Source organism: Lacerta agilis, chromosome 3 (genome assembly GCF_009819535.1).
Source record: "Lacerta agilis isolate rLacAgi1 chromosome 3, rLacAgi1.pri, whole genome shotgun sequence".
Classification (NCBI taxonomy): domain Eukaryota; kingdom Metazoa; phylum Chordata; class Lepidosauria; order Squamata; family Lacertidae; genus Lacerta; species Lacerta agilis.
In genome coordinates this window covers 74,930,248-74,953,385 of record NC_046314.1, presented here as the reverse complement: position 1 = coordinate 74,953,385, position 23,138 = coordinate 74,930,248, and positions in this window count along the sequence as shown.

Genomic DNA, 23,138 nt, shown 5'->3' with positions numbered 1-23,138 from the left:
CCATACATGTAAATCTCCCCAACAACACCCCCAAGCCCAATTGGAGCTGTGGCCATCCATTTTATTCCACCCACAGCAATGGAGGTGGCTTGCTGGCCCCCACCGCAACACGTGCTCTCTATTAGGGAGAACCCGCTTTCTCATAATTTGACCAAATAATGGATTGTTAGCTAGAAGAGTGATGATGGGGATGATAAAAAAGGAGGACAAAATGTGTGTTACGTGATGCTTTGCTGCTTACCAAGTGGGTGCTTCTGCACATAATAGCACTGAAGTCAAGTGACAGACAACCGCATAGGAGACCCACCCACAAAGACACTAATAATGATAAGAATAAAATGATTGCAACTTAAACCAGGCAGCAGCTTGGCTGATGATAATTTGGAGAGGGGTAAATCTCCTGAGGCCTACACAAAAGCACTAAGAGGAATGTAGTAATAAATAATAATGACTTAATAAGGCAGACTATGGCTTGGCAATAAAGTTAATTTAAAAAATCCCTTTGATAGTCTGTGTGTGTAGAAAAACCACACATTGCCACACACAAAGATACTAAGAATCAAACAATGTAAGGTGGAGAATTGCTGAATAAAATAATCACAGACTACATAAAAAAAAAAAAACTTAAGGTCTTCTGCAACATAATGGAATGCATGCGGGGGGGGGGGGTGTGTCCACCAAATCTGTAAGAAAATGCAACCAGCATAATATTATTATTATTATTATTATTATTATTATTATTATTATTATTATTATTATTATTATTATATCAAAATAGGAAAAAACCATAGGATTTAAAAAGAAGGTGTGTAAAGGGAAGGACTGTTGGACTTAAGCAATACAAGCCTAATCCTAGAAGTTCCACACAAGAGAACTCTTAATAACAATCTGCTCCTTGTGTGTAAGTAAAAAGCAAATGAAACCAAGACTATTTAAAACAAAAAACAAAAAAAGCTTGGCATTCTCATTGGGAGGGCTGTGTACCAGTAGCCCTAGTGGACCAGCCTCCACGATGCAATCCAACATTCCAAGAGGGCAAAGCAGGAGACACACACCCAACCCATTCCTGCCTGCCCCATCTCCGTCTTGCTTTACCCGCCCACCCGTCAGATCTCAGCACCTTCCACAGACCCTATCTCCATGCTCCGTCACTCATGCCTCTCAGCCTCTCCTCGCTCCTACCTTCACCTGTCACTTCTGCCATCTCCTGCTCCAATGGTACCTCAGACGTATTTCCAGAAGCCGGCTTCTGGAAGTGTCACGACAGAAGGAGGAGGAAGAGGAGCAGCGCATGGGGGCTTCTGGTTTCTGATCCTGTGCTCTCGTATGAGCCAGTTAACTTGTGCCACAGTGCAGAACAAAAAAAGCACCCATCTTTTGGACCTGCACTCCGACACAGTCAGAGCAAGGGACATCCAGGAATGGGATCAGAAGCTGGGAAGGCTTCTGTCAATCTGGGACATCCCGCTGAAAACAAGAGAGTTGGGCGGTATGGCCTCCAATGCATGCGCGTGCATGCATATGCACGCACACACGCACACAAACACACACATGCACACAAACACACAAATTACATCTTATCCCTTATGCTTTTCACAGCTACATGAAACCACTGGATGAGATCATCCAGAGCTTTGGGCCTTGGTGTTGTTCTCTCTTTTACACAGGATTCAGGATTCAGGTAAGGTAGTAGAAGTTTTCAAGTTAGTGGGACACTTCCTCTACTTCAGAAATGTGTGGTTTGGGTTTGAATCAGCTGAAAATGTCTGCTGTTCAAATCATCTTGCAGTAGTGCATCTGCTCTTTCTTGAAGCAGGTGGATAACTCTTGATACTTTCAAACCACATGGTACTTAACCTTTCCCCTCTCCCCCACCCAGCCATGAGAGCTACAGGCTTGTGGGTCAACAGTACTACTCTTACATTTTGTTTTACTTAATCTGTACTGGTTGGTGATTTTATTTTTGCCTGGCAAAGCAGCAGATGCAAGAATTTCAGACAATTGTCTCACCTGCTCTCAAATAGCAGTGACTCTGGGCAAATGTGCAAGAAAGGTATCTTCCAATCAACCCATAGCAAGGGCTCATTTCCCAATAAGTGTTTGTCCCTTTATACAAGGTAGATAAACTGATCTAACAGAGAATCCCTGCCATGCTCAATACACGCAAATTGTTGAAAGCATTAGAAATTGAGATATGGAGGTTTTCAATATGAGAGTGAGACAGCAAAGAAAACAGCTACTAAATGATATGTGCATGGGAAGCAAAAGAAATTCTGCAGCAATTGAAAAGCCTTTTTGATTTTTCCCCCCTGACAAAGCAAATCAATCTTCAATGGTTAATGAAAAGGACTTTATCAGAACAGCCACCTTTTAAATCATACTTGAAAACAAACCCAGATTAGCACTCTAAGAACATATTGTGGAAAACACCTATGTGCCTGGCAATATTTTTAGCCGCATTGAAATGTGCTGATGTGCAGACCTACATTTTCATCTGACATCATTTTTGAAAACCCTGAAATTAACAGGTAACACACAGTTTGAGTACAAATCTTTCACATATATTATATTAACAGTGTGAATAAAATGTCCTGTGTGAGTGTCTGGAGGCAGTTGGAAGATGGATGGCAGCTAACAGATTGAGGTTAAATCCTGACAAGACACAAGTACTGTTTGGGGGGGGGACAGGTGGTGGGGGACTCCCTAGTCCTGAATGGGGTAACTGTGACCCTGAAGGACCAGGTACTCAGCCTGGGAGTCATTTTGGACTCACAGCTGTACATGGAGGCACAGGTCAACTCTGTGTCCAGGGGAGCTGTCTGCCAGCTCCATCTGGTACACCAGCTGAGACTCCACCTGCCCATGGACTGTCTTGCCAGAGTGGGGCATGCTCTGGTTATCTCCCATTGGACTACTGCAATGCGCTCTATGTGGGGCTGCCTATGAAGGTGACTCAGAAACTACAACTAATCAAGAATGTGGCTGCCAGACTACATAACACTGGGAGTGGCCACTGAGACTACATAACACTGGTCTTGAAAGACCTACATTGGCTCCCAGTACATTTCTGAGCACAATTCAAAGTGGTGGTGCTAACCTTTAAAGTCCTAAACGGTCTCGGCCCAGTATTCATGAAGTAGCATCTCCACCCCTATCATTCAGCCTGGACACTGAGATCCACCTCCAACGGTCTTCTGGCGGTTCCCTCACTGCAAGAAGTGAAGTTACAGTTCTCGGCAGTAGCACCCTCCCTATGGAATGCCCTCCCATCAAATGTCAAGCAGAGAAAGAACTACACAACTTTTAGAAGACATCTGAAGGCATCCCTGTATGTTTAACATTTGACATTTTATTATTTCCATTTGCTTAACTTCTATTGACTTAAAACTGGATTTAAGCAGCCTCTGTTCAGCATGGCAGCTGTACTATCAGACCCCTCCATGCATGTTGTTTTCAGTGTCATTCGTTTCAATGGAAATTGCTCCCATGTAAATGTGCACAGGATTGCAACTTCAGGATGTTGGTAAGTTTAAGAAAATGGAGCTGGTTCATTTACTTCCTGAAGATAAACACTAAGTCTCATGGTTGTTTGACGATATTTAATTATTTGATCCCATTTTACAATCAATCCAATGCAAGTTTACTTGGATACAACTTTCAATCAGCCATTGTGGGGGGTTGGACTGGATGGCCCTTGTGGTCTCTTCCAACTCTATGATTCTATGATTCTATGATCCAGGGACTCAAAAGTGCCCTAACCTGACTTTTCTTCCACTCTCTTCTGTGCTCCTGGGTGGACATTTCAGTGGTGGTCAGATGGTGAGCAGTTTTCATAGATTTATAGGCTGGGGCATTGCATTTGGGTTAATTAAGATGGCAGGCTGCCACCACAAGTGGGAGCCAAGCATGGCTCCCATTCAAAACCAGCACCAGCAACCACGCACAACCAGCTACACAGAGGATGGGGAGGCAAACCCACAGGCAGAACTGTTCTGAGGATCCCCTGAAGTCTGTCACCAGCCCTGCTTGTAAGTAAGTCCCATTCTGTTCAATTGGATTTACTCCCATGTAAAGGTGTACAAGATTGTAGTCTAAGGCTATTGAAGAGACTACCTGAGTAGTTAGGCTTTGGAAGTGAAAACAGGAAGTGGATTGTCAAATTTGTCAGGCTGAAGAGATCCCATTCAGCAGCTGGGTTAGTAGCAAGCACACACTCAGACAAACGAGAACAAAAAGCAAAAGGGGAAAGGCTTGGAAATTATTTGATGCAGGGGAAATTGAGGAAATAATTAAATTCTACTGGACAGTTATCAAGCATGGCAGGCGACAGATACTAGTCTAGTTGAAGGCCACCAAATTCACTGCCATGCATTCAAAACTGACAGTTGTCTTTATTCTGTGGCTATTCCTTAAAAAACAACTTAACCCCCCCAATAATTATCCCCCCAATAATAAGCTTAGCAGCAGTTATCACAGCAGTGTTTGTCTACCCTGCAAACTTTTCAGACTGGCAAAACTACAGCCAATTAAATTTGTTGTTGTTCAGTCGTTCAGTTGTGTCCGACTCTTCGTGACCCCATGGACCAGAGCACACCAGGCACCCCTATCCTCCACTGCCTCCCGCAGTTTGGCCAAACTCATGTTAGTAGCTTCGAGAACACTGTCCAACCATCTCATCCTCTGTCATCCCCTTCTCCTTGTGCCCTCCATCTTTCCCAACATCAGGGTCTTTTCTAGGGAGTCTTCTCTTCTCATGAGGTAGCCAAAGTATTGGAGCCTCAACTTCAGGATCTGCCCTTCCAGTGAGCACTCTGGGCTGATTTCTTTAAGAATGTATAGGTTTGATCTTCTTGCAGTCCATGGGGCTCTCAAGAGTCTCCTCCAGCACCATAATTCAAAAGCATCAATTCTTTGGCGATCAGCCTTCTTTATGGTCCAACTCTCACTTCCGTACATTACTACTGGGAAAACCATAGCGGGAGCTAAGCATAGCTCCCATTCAAAAGCAGCACCATCAACCACCCACAACCAGCTGCACAGAGGATGGGGAGGCAAACCCACAGGCAGAACTGTTCTGAGGAGCCCCTGAAGTCTGTCACCAGCCCTGCTTGTAAGTAAGTCCCATTCTGCTCAATTGGATTTACTCCCATGTAAAGGTGTACAAGATTGTAGTCTAAGGCTATTGAAGAGACTACCTGAGTAGTTAGGCTTTGGAAGTGAAAAGAGGAAGTGGTTTTTCAAATTTGTCAGGCTGAAGAGATCCCATTCAGCAGCTGGGTTAGTAGCAAGCACACACTCAGACAAACGAGAGCAAAAAGCAAAAGGGGAAAGGCATGGAAATTATCTGATGCAGGGAAAATTGAGGAAATAATTAAATTCTACTGGACAGTTTTCAAGCATGGCAGGCGACAGATACTAGTCTAGTTGAAGGCCACCAAATTCACTGCCATGCTTTCAAAACTGACAGTTGTCTTTATTATGTGGCTATTCCTTAAAAAAACAACTTAACCCCCCCCCCAATAATTATCCTTGTCGCGGGCCCTTCCACCCTGTACAGCCACCCCCGGACGTTTTACGGTCTATGAGTGCTGCACCAACGACAAACGGTCCCCAGCTGCAGCCCTCCAGACTACTAGCTGGATCCTGCTTACTTCATTCACCACAGACGAGGATATTGTGAACTAAAAAGTTGTTTATTGAGTACAAAAGCTTGTGGTTGCGGATAAATAAAAGGTTGTTCAATAAGCTTATAACAGTTGTCCTATACCGGCCTAATACCTCTAAATGTTACCGGCCTATTACCTCTAATAGTTAACTAAATATCAATAATAACACGTTTCACAATCTGTTTATCCTCTCTGCTAACTTCCACCTAAGACTCTAAACTCCCAGCTCTATCTCTTGACTCACACTGCTCAACTCCAACTCTAACTCCCCGCACTTAACTGCCTAACTGCCCACTGGGAGGGGTGTTTTATACCCAGGCTAAGCCCGCCCCTGAGGGTTCTAACTGTCAGAAAAAATTAACCCCTACCTGGCATTGGGCTAATTCTCCACATACCTCCCTCCTTTTTAGGTTTGTATCAGAGGAGTTACTAGCCAAAGTATCCCTCTGATACAAACAACATTTTAAACATCACTATAGACATTACATACACAAACATTTTATAACTCTTACCTATATTACCTAACTATAGCATAAACAGTTACATCTTCAGTAAAAGTACATATGGTTGTGAACATTATATACATGCAATATTACATAGTACCAGTGACATGCAATATCGTTGTGGTGATGTCTTGTCTTCGGATCAGCCGTGGCTCCCTGGTTTTCGAGACAACGCATCAGCCACAATGTTCAGGGTTCCTTTTACTGATTTGATGGTGAAATCAAAGTCTTGCAGGATTAATGCCCACCTCATTAACTTGCTGTTGGTCTTCATGGATCGTAGCCAGATCAGCGGTGAGTGATCCGTACAAAGTTCAAATGTTCGTCCCCACAGATACGGCTTTAAACGTTGCAGAGCCCAGATGATGGCCAAACACTCTTTCTCGATCGTCGACAGATGTTTCTCCCGAGGCAACAACTTTTTGCTGAGGTAGACGACCGGATGTAGTTCGTCCTCAGCTCCCGGCTGGCATAACACAGCGCCAAGTCCATCATTAGACGCGTCAGTGTAGACCGTAAATGGCTTGCCAAAATCAGGTGTAGCTAGTATTGGTTGGGATATCAGTGCGTTCTTCAGCTTGTCAAAAGCAGTTTGACAGGCTGCTGTCCACGTGATGGGGTCTGTTATTTTTTTCCCTGTCAGACTAGACAAAGGAGCAGCTATTTCACTAAATTTGGGGATGAATTTACGATAATACCCCACCAGTCCCAAGAATGCTCTCACTTTCTTCTTGGTTGTGGGTTTCGGCCAGGTCGCGATGGCTTCTACTTTTGCAGATAAGGGTTTAATCTGCCCATCCCCAATCATATGACCCAAATATTTGATAGAACTGCCCCCAATGTGACATTTTGCCGCCTTGATGGTTAGGCCTGCCTCTTGGATTCTTTGTAACACTATTTTTAAGTGCCCTTTATGCTCCTCCCAAGTTTTACTAAATATGGCGATATCGTCAAGATACGCAATTGTAAAGTCATATAACCCATTTAAAACTTTATCCATGAGGCGTTGGAAAGTGGCTGGTGCGTTTTTTAGACCGAACGCCATGACTGTAAATTCATATAAACCGATAGGACTTCTGAAAGCGGTCTTTTCCCTATCTTTTGGGTGCATTGGAATCTGATAATATCCTTTTGTTAAGTCCAAACTAGATATATATTTACAGCTTCCTATTTTCTCGATTAAATTGTCAAGCCTAGGCATAGGATAGGCATCTGATTTTGTCACATGGTTAAGACGACGAAAATCCAGACAAAATCTTATAGTTCCATCGGGCTTATCTAATAAAAGGACAGGGGCTGCCCATGCACTACTCGAAGGAACAATAATGCCTGCTTTTAACATCTCCTGAACTTCCTCGGTTACAGTCTTTATATAATGGCCTGTAATCCGGTACGGAGCCAATGCAATGGGTTTGGCATCGCCCGTATCAATCTGATGCATTACCCCTTTTGCAATACCTGGTTTATTGCTGAACGTGGGTGCATAGTGTTTCAAAATTTGTTTTACATCTTCTTGTTGGGACTGCGATAGTTGGGGGTCCAACTTAATGTCAGTTATTGGACAGGGTTTCTCCTCCCTCTCCCAACAAGGTATTGGCATGTCTTGGGGATCTTCTTTAATAGCAAATAATGACCACCCTTCTGCTTTATAATAAGGCTTTATCATATTCACATGCACGACCCGCCTGCCTTCACCGTATTGAATTATATAGTTTACATCATTCATTTTTGAAATGATTTTAAAGGGACCTTCCCATGTCAGTTGTAACTTATTCCCTTTTACTGGTCTGATTAATAAAATATCCTGTCCTGGCTCAAAAGATCTCACACGTGCCTTTTTGTCATACCAAACTTTCTGTTTGTGCTGAGCAACCTTGCAATGTTCTCCTGCCAGTTCTAGTGATCGTTTGAGAGTGTTTTGCAATTTAAATAGGTAATCAACTACATTCTCAGAATCCCCAACCGGCCGTCCTTCCCAATTAAATCTTAATAAATCTAGGTGACCCTTGACTTTTCTCCCAAACAATAATTCAAAGGGACTAAACCCCGTGCTTTCCTGGGGTATGGATCTATAAGCATATAATAAGGCTTGTATATTGTCATCCCAATCGTGAGGATGTTCCGTTACATATGCCCTCAGCATTCTTATCAGGCTTCCATTAAAACGTTCTACCAATCCGTTCGTCTGAGGGTGATAAGCGGTACTGGTGATATGTTTTATCCCACACCTCTCCCACAAACGCTGCATCAGTTTAGAGGTAAATGAGGCTCCAAGGTCTGTCACGATCTGTTCTGCAAACCCTAGCCGACACATATAACTTATTAGAGCTGAAGCCACTGTTTCAGTCTCTATGTTTCGTAATGGAATCGCTTCCGGATACCTAGTCGCAAAATCCACAATAGTCAATAAATAATGATGTCCCCTGCGACTGGCTTTTGGCAGTCGTCCAATAATATCTATTGCTAAGCGTTGGAAGGGTTGGGAAATTATAGGCAAGGGGCATAATTGTGCTTTCGTTTTATCTTGCCCATGTCCTTGTAATTGGCAAGTATGGCACGTTCGACAAAATAACTTTATTTGCTTGCCCATCCCAGGCCAAAAGAAATTTTGGGACACCCTTTGTTTGGTTCTGGTGATTCCCAAGTGACCTCCAAAGATACTGCCATGTGCATGTTGTATTATCTTGGTTCTGAATTCAGTAGGTACTATCAGTTGCCTGTGGATCTCATTACCCCCTCTATTAGGCTTTAAAAGAATCTCTCTGTATAGCAACCCATTGTTGACTATAAACCGCTCCGGGCTTTCAGGGGTTAATACTGTATTCAAGGCTGTGGCTTGAAAATATTTCTGTAAATCTGTATCTAGTTTCTGCTTGGCTGCAAAACTAGCTGCTTGACTATTTGTAACTGGCATTATACTTGTATCTTGTGTCAGTTCAACAATTGTATCAGGCCTTTCCTCCTGAGGTAACTGTCGCAGTTTTTGTGCCCTAGTTATCACAAATGCACTCTGTACATGGTCAAGTAAATCCCACCCGATTAACATTGGAGCTGGGATTTCTGGTGAAACTGCTACTTGCCATTTTCCAGACCATTGTTTATATGTCAGATTAACTAGTGCGACTGGCAAGATTTCTGGCTGTTTTGATATTCCTTTTAAACCGATTGTTTTGCCTTTAATAAAGTCTTCTGGCTTTAATAAATCAGGATGTACAATACTAATCTGAGACCCTGTGTCTTTTAAGCCTTTATATTGTTTACCATTCACCCAAATTTCTTCTCCTGTTTTGTGTAATAGCATGTCATCTTGTTGAATTATATAGCACCTCACAACTTGGGCCACTGGTAACTCATCAGCCTGTTCTCTAGACTGGGCCTCGGTTGCCGTGGCAACCATGTTGGCAGTTGGCTCTGTCTCCACAGTTTGGACACAATATGTCTGCTTCTGAGGGATATTATTTACACTCTTAGTTCTGAGTTCAGTTCTACAGTCCAATTGTCGATGGCCTTTTCTCCCACATTGCCAACAGATTAATTCAGGCCTTTTACCCTCACTATATTTATTTACTTTTCCCTCAGTCCCCCCCGTTGTCATAGGCGTGTTATGGGGAACATTTGCATTGGCGGGAAAAATTTTCTTGGCAGTTTCTGTGGTAAATTTTGTGGGCTGTTGCATTCTCTTAAACTTATTTGTCTCCCAATGTTTGTCCTTATATTTTGGGGCATCATAAGCGTGTTCTCGGATTTCATTTATTTCATCTGCCAAATTAGCAGCTTCCAGGATGGTTTTAGGGCGTCTTTCTTTAATTAAATACTTCAGATGACTATTAATCGTGTCATAAAATTGTTCCAATGCGATCACCTCTTTTATTTTTGCCACAGAATCGGCACCCTCCTGTTCTAGCCACTTGTTTAAATAATTTGTAGTTTTAGCTCCTAATTGAGCAAATGTTTCCTCACGCAATTTTTTTATTGTTCTAAACTTTTGTCTCAGTTGTTCTGCAGTAATTCCGAATCTAACATAAACCAACTGTTTAAATGCTTCAAAATCTTTAGATTGATCAGATGGCATTTGAGAATAAATCTCTGTTAATGTTCCACTAATACGCGCTCTCAGTATTTGCATTTTTTCCTCATCTTTTACTTCAAAATCCTCGCAAGCCCTCTCAAAAGAAATGATAAACGCTTCAGGGTCGTCTTTATCTCTGAAGTCAGGGAATCTTTTTAAATCCACCCTGCTAGGATTTTGTGTGGAACTATTGTTGTTGTTTCTATTATCTACAGCTGATAATTCAAGTCTTTTCATTTCTAATAAATATTCTCTTTCCTCCCTTTCTCTCTCTCTCTCAATAGTTAAGGTCATTTCTTTCTCTTTTAGTTTCATTTCTTTCTCTTGTAGATCTCTTGCCTCTCTCTCTCTCTCTCTCTCAATATTTAATTCTCTCTCTTTTGCCTCAGCTTGTAACTTTAATTCTCTCTCTTTTGCCTCAGCTTGTAATTTTAATTCTCTCTCTTTTGCTTCAGCTTGTAATTTCGCTAGCTCGAATTTTAAATTATATTCCTTCTCAAGTTTCCATTTTTCAAATTCCTCTGAGGCTTTAAAACTAGTCCCCTCAGCAGGATTTTTGTTAACTGTTTCAGTACTGGTTTCCTCAATCTGGGAAACCCCATTTTCTTCTTCAGAGCTTTCTACTTGTGAGTCCCTAAGAGCTGTTTTAGTCTTTCTAGGTGGCATTTTCTAGTTATCTGGTGGTATTATATTTGTACTTAAATCAAGGATGTTTCAGTTAAACTATTCCTCCAGGCTTAGTTTCCACAGCTTAGGTCCAAAGTCACGCCTAAAGTTACCTCAGTGCACTTTGTCCAGCGTACTTTTCCGACCTCTCACTATAAACCTTTCTGCCTGAAATAGTTTCAAACGCAAAGTATCTTTGTAACTCTCTCACAATCTCACAGTCTTAGGCGCTATCACACCACACCCTAGGGCCAGGTAATTCCTCTCTGAATTCCCCTTCTCCCTTTCCAGGTGTATGCGATCCCCTTCCTGACTAGATTGTAGAGTCTCACAGAAGTTTGCTTAAATCCTCTTTAAGCCTCACACTTCACACAATGCGTCACCCTTAAATCTTTCTTGTACCTTGGCACTTCTTGCCAACCCTTTAGATCTTTGATCTCAATGTGACCACCACTTTATGACTATCTTTCGTCCCGACGCTGCCACCACTTTAATGTCGCGGGCCCTTCCACCCTGTACAGCCACCCCCGGACGTTTTACGGTCTATGAGTGCTGCACCAACGACAAACGGTCCCCAGCTGCAGCCCTCCAGACTACTAGCTGGATCCTGCTTACTTCATTCACCACAGACGAGGATATTGTGAACTAAAAAGTTGTTTATTGAGTACAAAAGCTTGTGGTTGCGGATAAATAAAAGGTTGTTCAATAAGCTTATAACAGTTGTCCTATACCGGCCTAATACCTCTAAATGTTACCGGCCTATTACCTCTAATAGTTAACTAAATATCAATAATAACACGTTTCACAATCTGTTTATCCTCTCTGCTAACTTCCACCTAAGACTCTAAACTCCCAGCTCTATCTCTTGACTCACACTGCTCAACTCCAACTCTAACTCCCCCGCACTTAACTGCCTAACTGCCCACTGGGAGGGGTGTTTTATACCCAGGCTAAGCCCGCCCCTGAGGGTTCTAACTGTCAGAAAAAATTAACCCCTACCTGGCATTGGGCTAATTCTCCACAATCCTCCCCCCCCTAATAATAAGCTTAGCAGCAGTTATCGCAGCAGTGTTTGTCTACCCTGCAGACTTTTCAGACTGGCAAAACTACAGCCAATTAAATAGCAAAGTGCTAAATAAAAAAATATTTAAAAATCCACATATGCACATAAATGCAATGATATGTTAAATACTTCAGAACCAACAAAGTTAACATTACGACAGTGTTAAGGCATCAATGGGAGGTTGCATTTCCAAATCGTAATGCTGATAATATGACAGCAGGTGTAGAACAAGACGTTAATTCAAATCTTGAGACAAACTAGTTAGCCCCTGCTGAATCTGTCATGCACTGCCAACAACACTGGCAACAAAGAATTTGAAAGGTCCATCTGGAATTCTCACTGAAGAAATGCTTGGAGTGTTCAAACAGGCTAAAAAATGCTCCTGCCCTATGAAGTGAACCCTTGGCATTAAAATCTATTCAGTATTCTGGCAACCATTTAAGTAAGAGCTTGTTGGGGAGAGCTCACTAAACCACTGATGAACTGAAATACAGATAATGACTTATGACAGGAGCTACTGCATGGCACAGCTGTCTTTTTGTGTCAATTTATACACACATAAATATTCATTAATGTATGTTGCAATCATATGAACTAATTCCAGAATAAAGCAACTGTTGGGATAAGATCCAACCCACGCTGGAATTAAAATCACACTTTTTTAAAAGCTTCAGCTGAGAGAAGTTCACTGTGCCCTGCAGCCACTATATTATTTTCATTCAGCAGCAAACTTTCTTCAATTGTATTTTTTCCCCCAATTGAGGTCAGTTTTTTCAAAGGCTTAATCTCAACATGTGCACTTTTAGAGGAAGTAACTTCTGCTTTTCAAGAATCCATTTGTGGTTGTAGGTTGTGTATGTTACCGTTTCAATTATTACTGTTCCCAGGAGGAATGGCATTCTCTGTGGTTATCAGTAGCTCCTGGAACAACCTGCAAAGAAGAGAAAATCCAAGAATAAGCCAGAGTGCAAGAATCAATGCAGTTGAAAAGTAGCTCATGACCAAGACATTGTTCATAGTAAATATGAGATGCTGGAACATCTTACCTTTTGAGCTTACACGTATATGTAAATTGTACATTGGATCGTGAAAGCTCTATAAAAAACAGTGTATCTGCTGACATATTCAAATAGCAAATTCTCACACTCCTGGTCATCTAGGTAGACCATGTGTCCTACTTTACAGAGGTCGGTAAGGGCTGTCCTGTATTTGATGAACTGTCTGGTCTAAGTCCAGTTTAAAGATTAAAAAAATCATAAGAAGGGAGAGCACAGACCTCAAAATCAGACATCAATAGTATCTGTACAGCAGACTAAGTGGGCACACTGGTCACCTGTTCAGTCTCTTCTTCTAGACTGATATGTACTATGTTTCTATTAAAATTATAGCAATAATTTCTAAAAATTGCATCTATTTACAGAAGCTAGTCTGTGCACCCCTTCATGGATCACTTCATGGGGACGACAGAGGATGAGATGGTTGGACAGTGTTCTCGAAGCTACTAACATGAGTTTGGCCAAACTGCGAGAGGCAGTGAAGGATAGGCGTGCCTGGCGGGCTCTGGTCCATGGGGTCACGAAGAGTCGGACACGACTGAACGACTGAACAACAACAACAACAGTCTGTGCAAATCTTCTCTCTCTCTCTCTTTCTGGAGACACATAAGTCCCCACCTTATGTCTGGCACAGTAGCACCCAAATGCCTCCCTTTAATTGGCAGTATTTCCACAGTTCGAATCCTCATAACGGTGGTGAACTCCCATTGCTCTGTCCCAGCTTCTGCCAGTCTAGCAGTTCGAAAGCACACGAGTGCAAGTAGATAAATAGGTACCGCTGTGGCAGGAAGGTAAACGGCGTTTCTGTGTGGTCTGGCTTCTGTCATGGTGTTCCGTTGTGCCAGAAGCGGTTTAGTCATGCTGGCCACATGACTCGGAAAGCTGTCTGTGAACAAACGCCAGCTCCCTCGGCCTGAAGCGAGATGATCACTTCAACCCCCAAGTCGCCTTTGACTGGACTTAACCATCCATGGGTCCTTTACCTATTCTCATGGGTTCATCCCACACACTTGGGTTGCTTAAAATTTACAGGCAGCATTATAATTATTCATAAGGTGACTAAAGTTAACTAGGCAGTGTTTGAAAGAAGACTCACAATGAGATCATGTGGGGGGGATGAGAAAAGCCTCAAAATGAAGGATGGGGGAGGATTGGCCAAGATAAACCTGACTGATGTGGTAAGTATGTATGAGGTCATGTATGAGATTTCACATTTAAAACCTTAGAATCTCCAGTTAAGGAATCAAAGCCCACTAGTAGAAGGGCAGGAGTGGGCGGGGATCAGCTAAAGATCCTTGAAAGCCACTGCCAGTCATGGTTGACAGTACTGGGATCAATTGGTATCACTGCAAAGCAGTTCTTTACATCAAAAGTAAATGCTGAATCTAACTCTCATAATATAGCTTGCAATTTGTTTTCCAAATTTTTTTTCCCAAGAGCTCTAAGCTCTGTATTTGACGAAAACAAAGTGATGGTTCTTCACAAATCTGCCCTTGCAGATACTTTATCCAGCGATTCCATTAGCCTGTAAACCCGATGAATCATCTTCTCCCCTGGGATTTCGCTGGATTTGTGTTCTGTTGCAAAGAAAATAATTGAACTGTGTTGTTTCTTTGACATGAAAGCAAAAGTCTCCTTACTCTACTTTAAGCTTGCTTAGTCTCTCATGCAGTGTTGATACTTTTATACCCTCCATCCTTTTACATGCTACATTTTAATGTCATTAACTGATAAAATGCAATCAAATGTTGATTAGGAAATGAATTTTTAAAACCTGTGTGCCATTCTAATAAAAATGTTTAGGTATAAAAGTCACTATTGAGCAACCCTGCTGTGTAGAACCAGAAACAGTTTGAACACCACTGTTCTCTCCAGTGAGAGTCTCCAACGTGCCTACAAAAGTCTCGCCTGATTTATCCACGATTTGCTAAATGCAATTGCCGGGGAGTGGGGCTGTGATGCATCCCAGTGTCTGGTTCCTGACTGTCTCTGCCTCCCAGATGTATAAATGTTGGGTCTGGAATGGATATCTGCCCTGTTGTAGATTACAGTTAAACAGCTGTTCGCATGGATGTCCAAGCAGTGCAACCTCACTCTTTGGTTATCACATGGGGTTCCCTTCATGAGATTAATATATACGTGATGGGAACTTAGTTTTGTAAATTCCTAAACTGGGGAGGTGGGAAAATGTGACCCAGGATATCTGTGATTAAGATCTCGTTTTGCTAATTAGAAACCTATGGAGAGATCATAGTTTAGGGAAGTTTTTTTAATGTCTGATGTTTTATTGTATTTTTAATATTTTGTTACCAATTGGGGAGAAGGGAAAATAGATACAGGTGCTGTTACTTCTCCCAATTCCCCATAGAGCAAATAGCATTCAGAGAACAGGTAGGGGAAGGAAGATTTAAACACCATCTCCCAGAGTAACACTTCCTTGGTCTTCAAAGCAGCCAGGTAGAAAAACAAAATCGATGGAAGATCTGAATCATAGACCTCTTGTGTCTCATCTAGTCTTGAAAACAAACTTGAACTAATAAGGAATATATGAATAATTGGATTAATAATTTGTATGTAATAAATGCTTTCCTGGCCTGTTTATAGTCATCTAATTTTTAATTGCACTCAGTGGCTAAAACGTATTTGTTCTGCTTAAAAACTGGTACAGACCATATACCTCCTGTTATTGCACTTTGAAGATATGCAAATTACACTTTGTCACTGTTTAGTCCCACCACAAAGTCCTGTATAATTCTTTCCCATTGGGATGGATTAAAGCAGATGTTTGAACCCATTACTGTCTTTTTCAAGGTTCTCCACTTACATTTCAAACTGCTGGATGTGATTTCAGTCAATGATCCATTGGGTTCTTTCCAAACTTATGAAACTACTTCGACACTTAGGAGTTCTGAAATCCTCTCTTCTCATGGTAGCAAATATATGTTCCTCAGAGTAATCACAAATTTAGAGGAGTGATTGCCTTTTGTTTTGTTTTGTTTTGTTTTTAAGATAGTTTCATATTGCTGAATGAGTTGCTGTTCTTTTGTTATTTCTGCAATTACTTGATACCTGCGGCTGCTTTTCTTCATCACGAGGAAGCCTTCTAGTAGAACTGGTGCTTGCAGGTGTTTATCATTAGAGAGCTCATTTACTTCACTCGGATTGGACACTTGAGCATTTTTCTATTCACTGCTTTCTGAAAACAAACTGTTCTTCATACAGTGGGCCTGCTTCCCAACCCGGCTTTTGAGAGACGTTCCTTATTCAGAAAAGGATAGTTATCTTTAAATAGATAGACATTTCTTTCCTTATTCTGAGTAAAAGAAATGAAATTACTTTTGTGGGGCAGGTTAGGGTGGGGTGGGGGAGGAAAATTAGTTTTCAAATAAAAAATAAATTAGGCAATTGACTCTGGTTAATTCATGTTTGCTTTTCCTGGCCCTTGGTCCCTAGTTCTTCTCTTCTCATATGGGTTATTATCCTATCTTATTTTGGAGGTGTGGAGCAAGTAGCAGAAGGTTAATTAAAAACAGGCGTGCACACAACCACTGTAGATATAAATTCCTTCACTCATACTTTGCATGCAAACCAGAAAACCTTATGCTGACTCCAAAATATCACTCTTCTCTCTCTCTCTCTCTCTCTCTCTCTCTCTCTCTCTCTCTCTCTCTCTCACACACACACACACACACACACACCCCTTTACTGCCAATTGTTCTCTGATTTCACTCTATGTCCTTCTGACCTTTGGCCTGGCCTATTGAATTATTGTGTTACCCTGTCCCACATGTAATGTGAGGAGCCCACATTTGGAATGGTCCCAGGCTGCTCGCATTGTCCAGCAGTGCAGGAAGAAGCAGCACTGCTGTGGCTCTCACACTCCTGAGATGGCTTTAAAAGTTAGTTTGGGAAAATAGATCACTGCAGGCCACAGTTTGCACATGCATGTTCATATTGCAGTGACTCAAACTGAGGTTACACAATGGTTGCATGAAGCTCCCGATTCCTTGTGCGGCATTGCACAGTCCAAAGTGGGTGTCTTCACCTCTGCTTGAGGCACTCTGCTAAGCTACCTCATCAATAATCCAAGGTGTGGGCAGGATATCGGTTTGGAGAGCCACAGAAGAGCCAGGTAGCATCAGGGACTGGACAGAGGAGGGATGATGGAGACCACCTCCCCAGCCTGAACCTTCCAGAGAAGAGGAAGACACTATAGATTTACAACTGTGGTTTGTGGAAGGTCACAGCTCAGAGCCAGATGAGGGGCAAAGTTGGGAAATAATGGGAGAGGCGGAGGCAGAGCTGGAGCAGCTGGCTGACACGTTATCACTAGAAAGCATTCCAGATCCCCTTCTCCCAGAACCCAGAGAGCATTGAAAATAAGAGAGCAAAGGGCTCGGAGACAAATGGCCCTATACGCAGAGGCAGAGCTAGCTGCTCCGGCACCCAGAGCAGCGCACATGCTGTGCACCCAGGGGCAGGGCTAGTCGCCCACGGTGAGTATCGAGTGTCCCAGGGGGCGCCGCCCGCGGTAAGCATTCCAGGAGGCGGGGTGGCATCCGGGATAGACCGCACCTACTGCATGCCCCCTTCCTCCGCCAGTGCCTATGCGCCCACCATAAGGTGGGGTGTGCTGTTGATGACTGAGGAGAGAAGGGGGGGGTAGAGCAACACCATTACTCCAAGAGGCTGCATTTCCAAGCCTCTCTGTGTGAATATTCAATAAAAGACATTGGTGAGAACTTCCCTTGTCCTATCTATTCCTGGCAGCCTACCGTGGGGGGATCAGATTCCCTGATGCCTGATGGGTAGGTGGGCAGCGTAGCTGGATATATATGGAACAAAGGAGTGCTAATTTGCTGCCCTTTCTGTCACCCGAGGCTGGTAGTGCCAGCCCTGTATTTATAGGATCCATGTTAGAATGCAATAGTTTTGAGATGAACATGGCCACGAATGATTATGCTCTCTCTCTCTCTAAATCATTTGCCTGCAGTAATGGACAAAAACCTTCAGGGCATTCCTATACTGTAGCTGGAGGCATGCAGTTACCTCAGTGGAATTTTATTCTGACCTGCCTTTTCTTTTACCAGCTGACTTTCATGCCACATCACTAATTTTTTTAAAAAAAATTGAAGGCATTTTCACACGGCATGAGGAATTGTTCACCTTAGGCTCAAGGATCTGATTTTTCTTCTCCCCTTCATTTCCCCACCCTTTCAATGTGACTTTAGAATCCAAAAATCCTAAAGAGGTGTTATGGACATGTAGTATAGAAAACACTACAGTTTTAAGATATCATTGTTTAACAGAGCTTTGAGAAATAAATCCTTTGGGGGGAAAGGCACCATAAAATAAAATGAAAACTGCATTGGATGTTTAAAGATGTGTATTCTTAACTCACCCCAAGGTCTTTAATACCCTGCCATCACTACATTAGAGACACCTTAAACAGATAAACATTAACATAGGTTCTCGTTATTAATTAGTAGCTTCAGAAGATGCCATTCAATTTACTCTCACACTCTTAAATGCCTAGGACTCTGTGTGACATATGAAGTGGGAGGAGGGTATGAAAACTATAATTACTTGGGATGTATGGCATTTCTGGATTTTTATGTTAACGGCACAACACTTGCCAAATGAATTTATCAAATGTAACTAAGATTCAGTGACTTACTTTCTTGCTCAATGCATATTTAATTAACATAATAGGAGCCTTATTAAATATGAATTGATGTTTGGTTGTGGCTTTACTGTAATTGTTACTTTTAAGTAGATCATTCTTACAGCATCTTTTTGCATACTTATGACAAATATTATCGCCAGACAAAATAGGGCGAGTTCAGATAGCACAGTCTTTAGGAGGCAGCTTTTTCTTTTCATATAAACTGCTGCAATTTATATCAATTCTCAAACCATTGGGGGGGGGGTAGGCTTTGCAGTTGTCACATATCCAGTATATTTTCAATCCAGCATGTTTTTAGGAGAGGGACCACCTTAAAGCAGTGTTTTTCAACCTTTTTTGGGCAAAGGCACACTTGTTTCATGAAAAAAATCACGAGGCACACCACCATTAGAAAATGTTAAAAAAAATAACTCTGTGCCTATATTGACTATATATAAAGTAATTTTTCAATTTTTCCCACGGCACACCAGGCAACATCTCACGGCACACTAGTGTGCCGCGGAACAGTGGTTGAAAAACACTGCCTTAAAGCACCCCAGTTTATCATCTAATATTTCTAACATGTTTCCAACATTGTGAAGAGCTTAAAATATAAAATATATTCCGTTTAGAGGCTCCTAGGATTGAACCGGCGATCCAGCTAGGTTGCAATAAAAAAATTCTTCACTGTATAGTTATGTGTTCTGTATTTGCTTTATCAATATAATTTTATTGTTGTTTTTTGTGGGGGAGTTGCTGTTTGTGTTGCTTTCTAAACAACATAGCATGCCATTATATATTTTTTTCTTAATATTAAATATATTGGATTTTTTGCAGACTTTTGTAGAGTCTGCTCATGACAGATAGGAAGGAAAAAGGTAAAGGATGGAGGAACATGAGAGCTCAATGAGAGCTTGGAAGGGTTTTGGATAAGGTGGTTATAATGCTTTCATATATTTTTTTTCTCTCTCAAACACACACCTCTTAGACTTTACAATTTTATGCTAAGTGCAAAAGCAATTAAGATAAATTTTTCCACGTTGGATTTCTACTGAGGAAAGGAGAACAGGCTTCTAATATATATTTGCTGCTAGAAGTTATGCGGTGCTTACCTAAGAAATCAGGAAACCCCAGGGACACGACAAGCAATACAGATCAAATACTGCACTTTGATCCTACTTTCACCTGTGTAAATCCACAGTAATCCTATCAGAGTCAACTGTTGAATTTCCATTGGTGTATCTGAGAGTAGAAGCCAGTCTCAAGAGATGGCCAAGCAGAACACAGCCCATTTATTTCACTGAAGGGTTCGGGGGGGGGGGGGGTTGGGGGTACTTAGTAGTGCTTTCTTTTATGAAGATTTGATTTCCCCAATTCCTCAAATCACTTACGATGTTGCTTTGCAAATCAAAGACAGCAGTTCCTACTGCAGTTCAGTAGTGCACATTGCAATTTTCATTGTTGTTATTAGAATAATTATATGCCTCAAATCCTGTAGTTAATAGAAGATGTAGCTCATGAGTCTCTTCCCAGGCTAGAAAAAACTGGCTGCCAAAGAGGCAGCTGAGATTTTTAACTCTTGCCAGGTGCAAGAATATAAGAAAAGTCTGCTTGATCAGGCTAGTCACTAGTGGCCCTCTAGTCCAGCATCCTGTTCTCAGAGTGGCCAACCAGATGCCTGTGGGAAGCATCCAATCAGAATTGGAGATAAGCACTGCATCAAAAAGACCCTCCAAGTGTCCCTTTTCCCCCCCAAGGACAGCCCCAGATTTACAGAAGCTGTCCTGGTTTCTGATTTGATCCCAGAATGTCTTGCTGTTTTCATCAGAGAAATGCTGGAGGGTATGGTAGGATGTCCCTATTTTTATTGGAGACATGTTGGACAGTATGGAGTTATGCAATTCCTGAGCTAAGGAAATAAGTAACTATACAACCTTTAGAAGACATTTGAAGGCAGCCCTGTATAGGGTTGGGTTTTTTAAAAAAATGTTTAATGGGTGGTGTATAAAAAAACATTATTACTATTATTATTATTATAGAACAGGGTGTCCATATTTTCATCAGAGAAATGTTACATCAAATGCTCTGTTGGCCTTCTTCTCTCAGTGCTGAGAGTTTCCTATAGCTAGGGTTTCCTGCAACGTATTACATCATAGTTCATGGCCATAATTTAGTCCATTGATGTGTGTCTTGCAACATGGGTGTTGGCATAATAGCTGCTCTTCAGTTAGGTAAAATTGGATCCATTCCAATCTGACTTCAGGCCTGATCATGGCACTGAAGCTGCTTGGTCACCCCAGTGGGTGACATATATCATGAGAGAGATGGGAAGAGTGTGACCTTGCTCATTGTCCTTGATCTTTCAGTGGATTTGATACTGTTGACCTTGGTATCCTTCTGGTGCGTCTCAAGAGGGGTTGAGGTTAGGGAAACTGGGTTTCAGTGGTTCCGCTCCTACCTCCAGAGCTGTTTCCAGAAAGTAGTCATGTGCCCTGCAGGGTTCTTTCTTGTCCCACATGCTAGGCAGAATTGACACACACACATATATGGGAAATCACATGTATGAGAAATTAAAAATGCATAGTTGCAAAATCTTAACCGTTCCTCCTATTTTCAATCTATCTTCCTCTTTCCTTTCCACTGACATATTCTGTTTTGTTTCTGAGAGCCGTTTTCATTTTTTCAGCCACACAGGGGTTGCCGGTGGTTAAGAGAGGCCCTGGGATTTTAAGCTGGACAAGATTCTTTGTCCTGTGACAGTGTTTAATTTCTTGACAGCTGGGCTATTCATTTTCTGTAGCAAACTATGAACAAGAAGTCCTCTGGGCCATTGTGACTAGCTGAAGCTGAGGCAGCTCAGCTCTTGTATTCCTTCTCAAATATATGAACACACACACACACACACACACACACACACACAAACACACACGAAGCAGGCCTCTTTCAAACACTGAGGCTTTTATCAGAATGGTGTTTTTCTTCATGGCTGGTGGAAAATGAAGGGACAGAGCCAAGCTTTTCAGGTTATCAGGACATAGATAATCACAAGTTATCTCCATCCAGATAGGGTTGTAGTTGGGCTACCAGCCTAAATTGGTGGAAATCGTTCCATGCCACCTAGGCCACCTGTGTTTCAAATGACAGTAATGGATTCAGGAGAACCCCTGAAAGAGAAACCCACTCTTTCAGAAGGAGTGTGCCCTTATCTAGAGCAGGCTGTAAACCAGTTGTCTAGATAGAAGAACCACCCAGTAACAACATCTCAGCCTTGTCCAGATTATGCTTCATCTTACTGGCCCTGTTCCAGTCCGCTGGAATGTGGAGTTAACCAGGGTTATTGACTATTTGGCTCCAATTACATGGAGCCCGGACAGCCCCGTGGTTTTCCCCGGATCTGAGGGCAATGAAATAATTGCTGAGACGGCTAGAGCGTCCGTGGTGGATAACTCATTCTGAATCTAACTGGACATGGGTTAGAGCTCAATGTTGATGCTACCAAGTGGCGGTAGCGACGGCGAAGAAGACTTTATTCACTGCCTCTATTGCAGCTGCAGAAAACAGCAGCAGGAGACTTTTTCAGGTGGTTTGCAATTTAGCAGAACCACCTGCTTCATCAGGGCCCAGTACGGGTCACATGATCTCCTGCAATGATTTTGTAAAGGTTTTTGCAGATAAAGTCGCTCAGATTTGGGGAGAGGCAGACTCCACTGTGGGAGCAGGGCCATGGCGGGAGAGTGCTAGAATTCTGTCTAGTCCAGTTGCGTAATCTGTTACCTCCGAGGATGTGGACAGGCTGCTTGGACGAGTGAAACCAACCACTTGTCTCCTTGATCCTTGCCCATCCTGGCTTATAAAGCTAGCCAGGAAGGGCTGGGTGATGGGTTTCCCAGGGTGATGAATGCTTCTCTCTGCAAGGGAGCCTTCCCAGCCCACTGAAAGAGGCGGTTATTAAACTGCTTCTTAAAAAACCATCTTTAGATGCGGCCAATATGGCCAACAATCGCCCATTCTCACATCTTCCATTCTTGGGCATGGTGACTGGGCGAGTGGTTGCTGAACAACTCCAGGCACGCCTGGAAGAAGTGGACCATTTGGATCCCTTCCAGTCAGGATTCAGACCTCATCATAGGACTGAAACTGCCTTGGTCGCACTGGTCAATGATCTCCTGTGGGCTAGGGACAAAGGTGAAAGCTGTTTCCTAGTTCTGCTGGATCTCTCAGCGGCTTTTGACACCATCGACCATAACATCCTTCTGGACCATCTAGAGTGGTTGGGAGCTGGGGGCACTGATATACAGTGGCTCTGCTCCTTCCTCCTGGGCCGTGTTCAGAAAGTGGTGGTGGGGGATGAGTGTTCAGACCCCTGGGCTCTCACTAATCCAGAATGCAGCAGTTAGACTGGTGACTGGGAGCGGCCACCAAGACCACATAACACCGGTCTTGAAAGACCT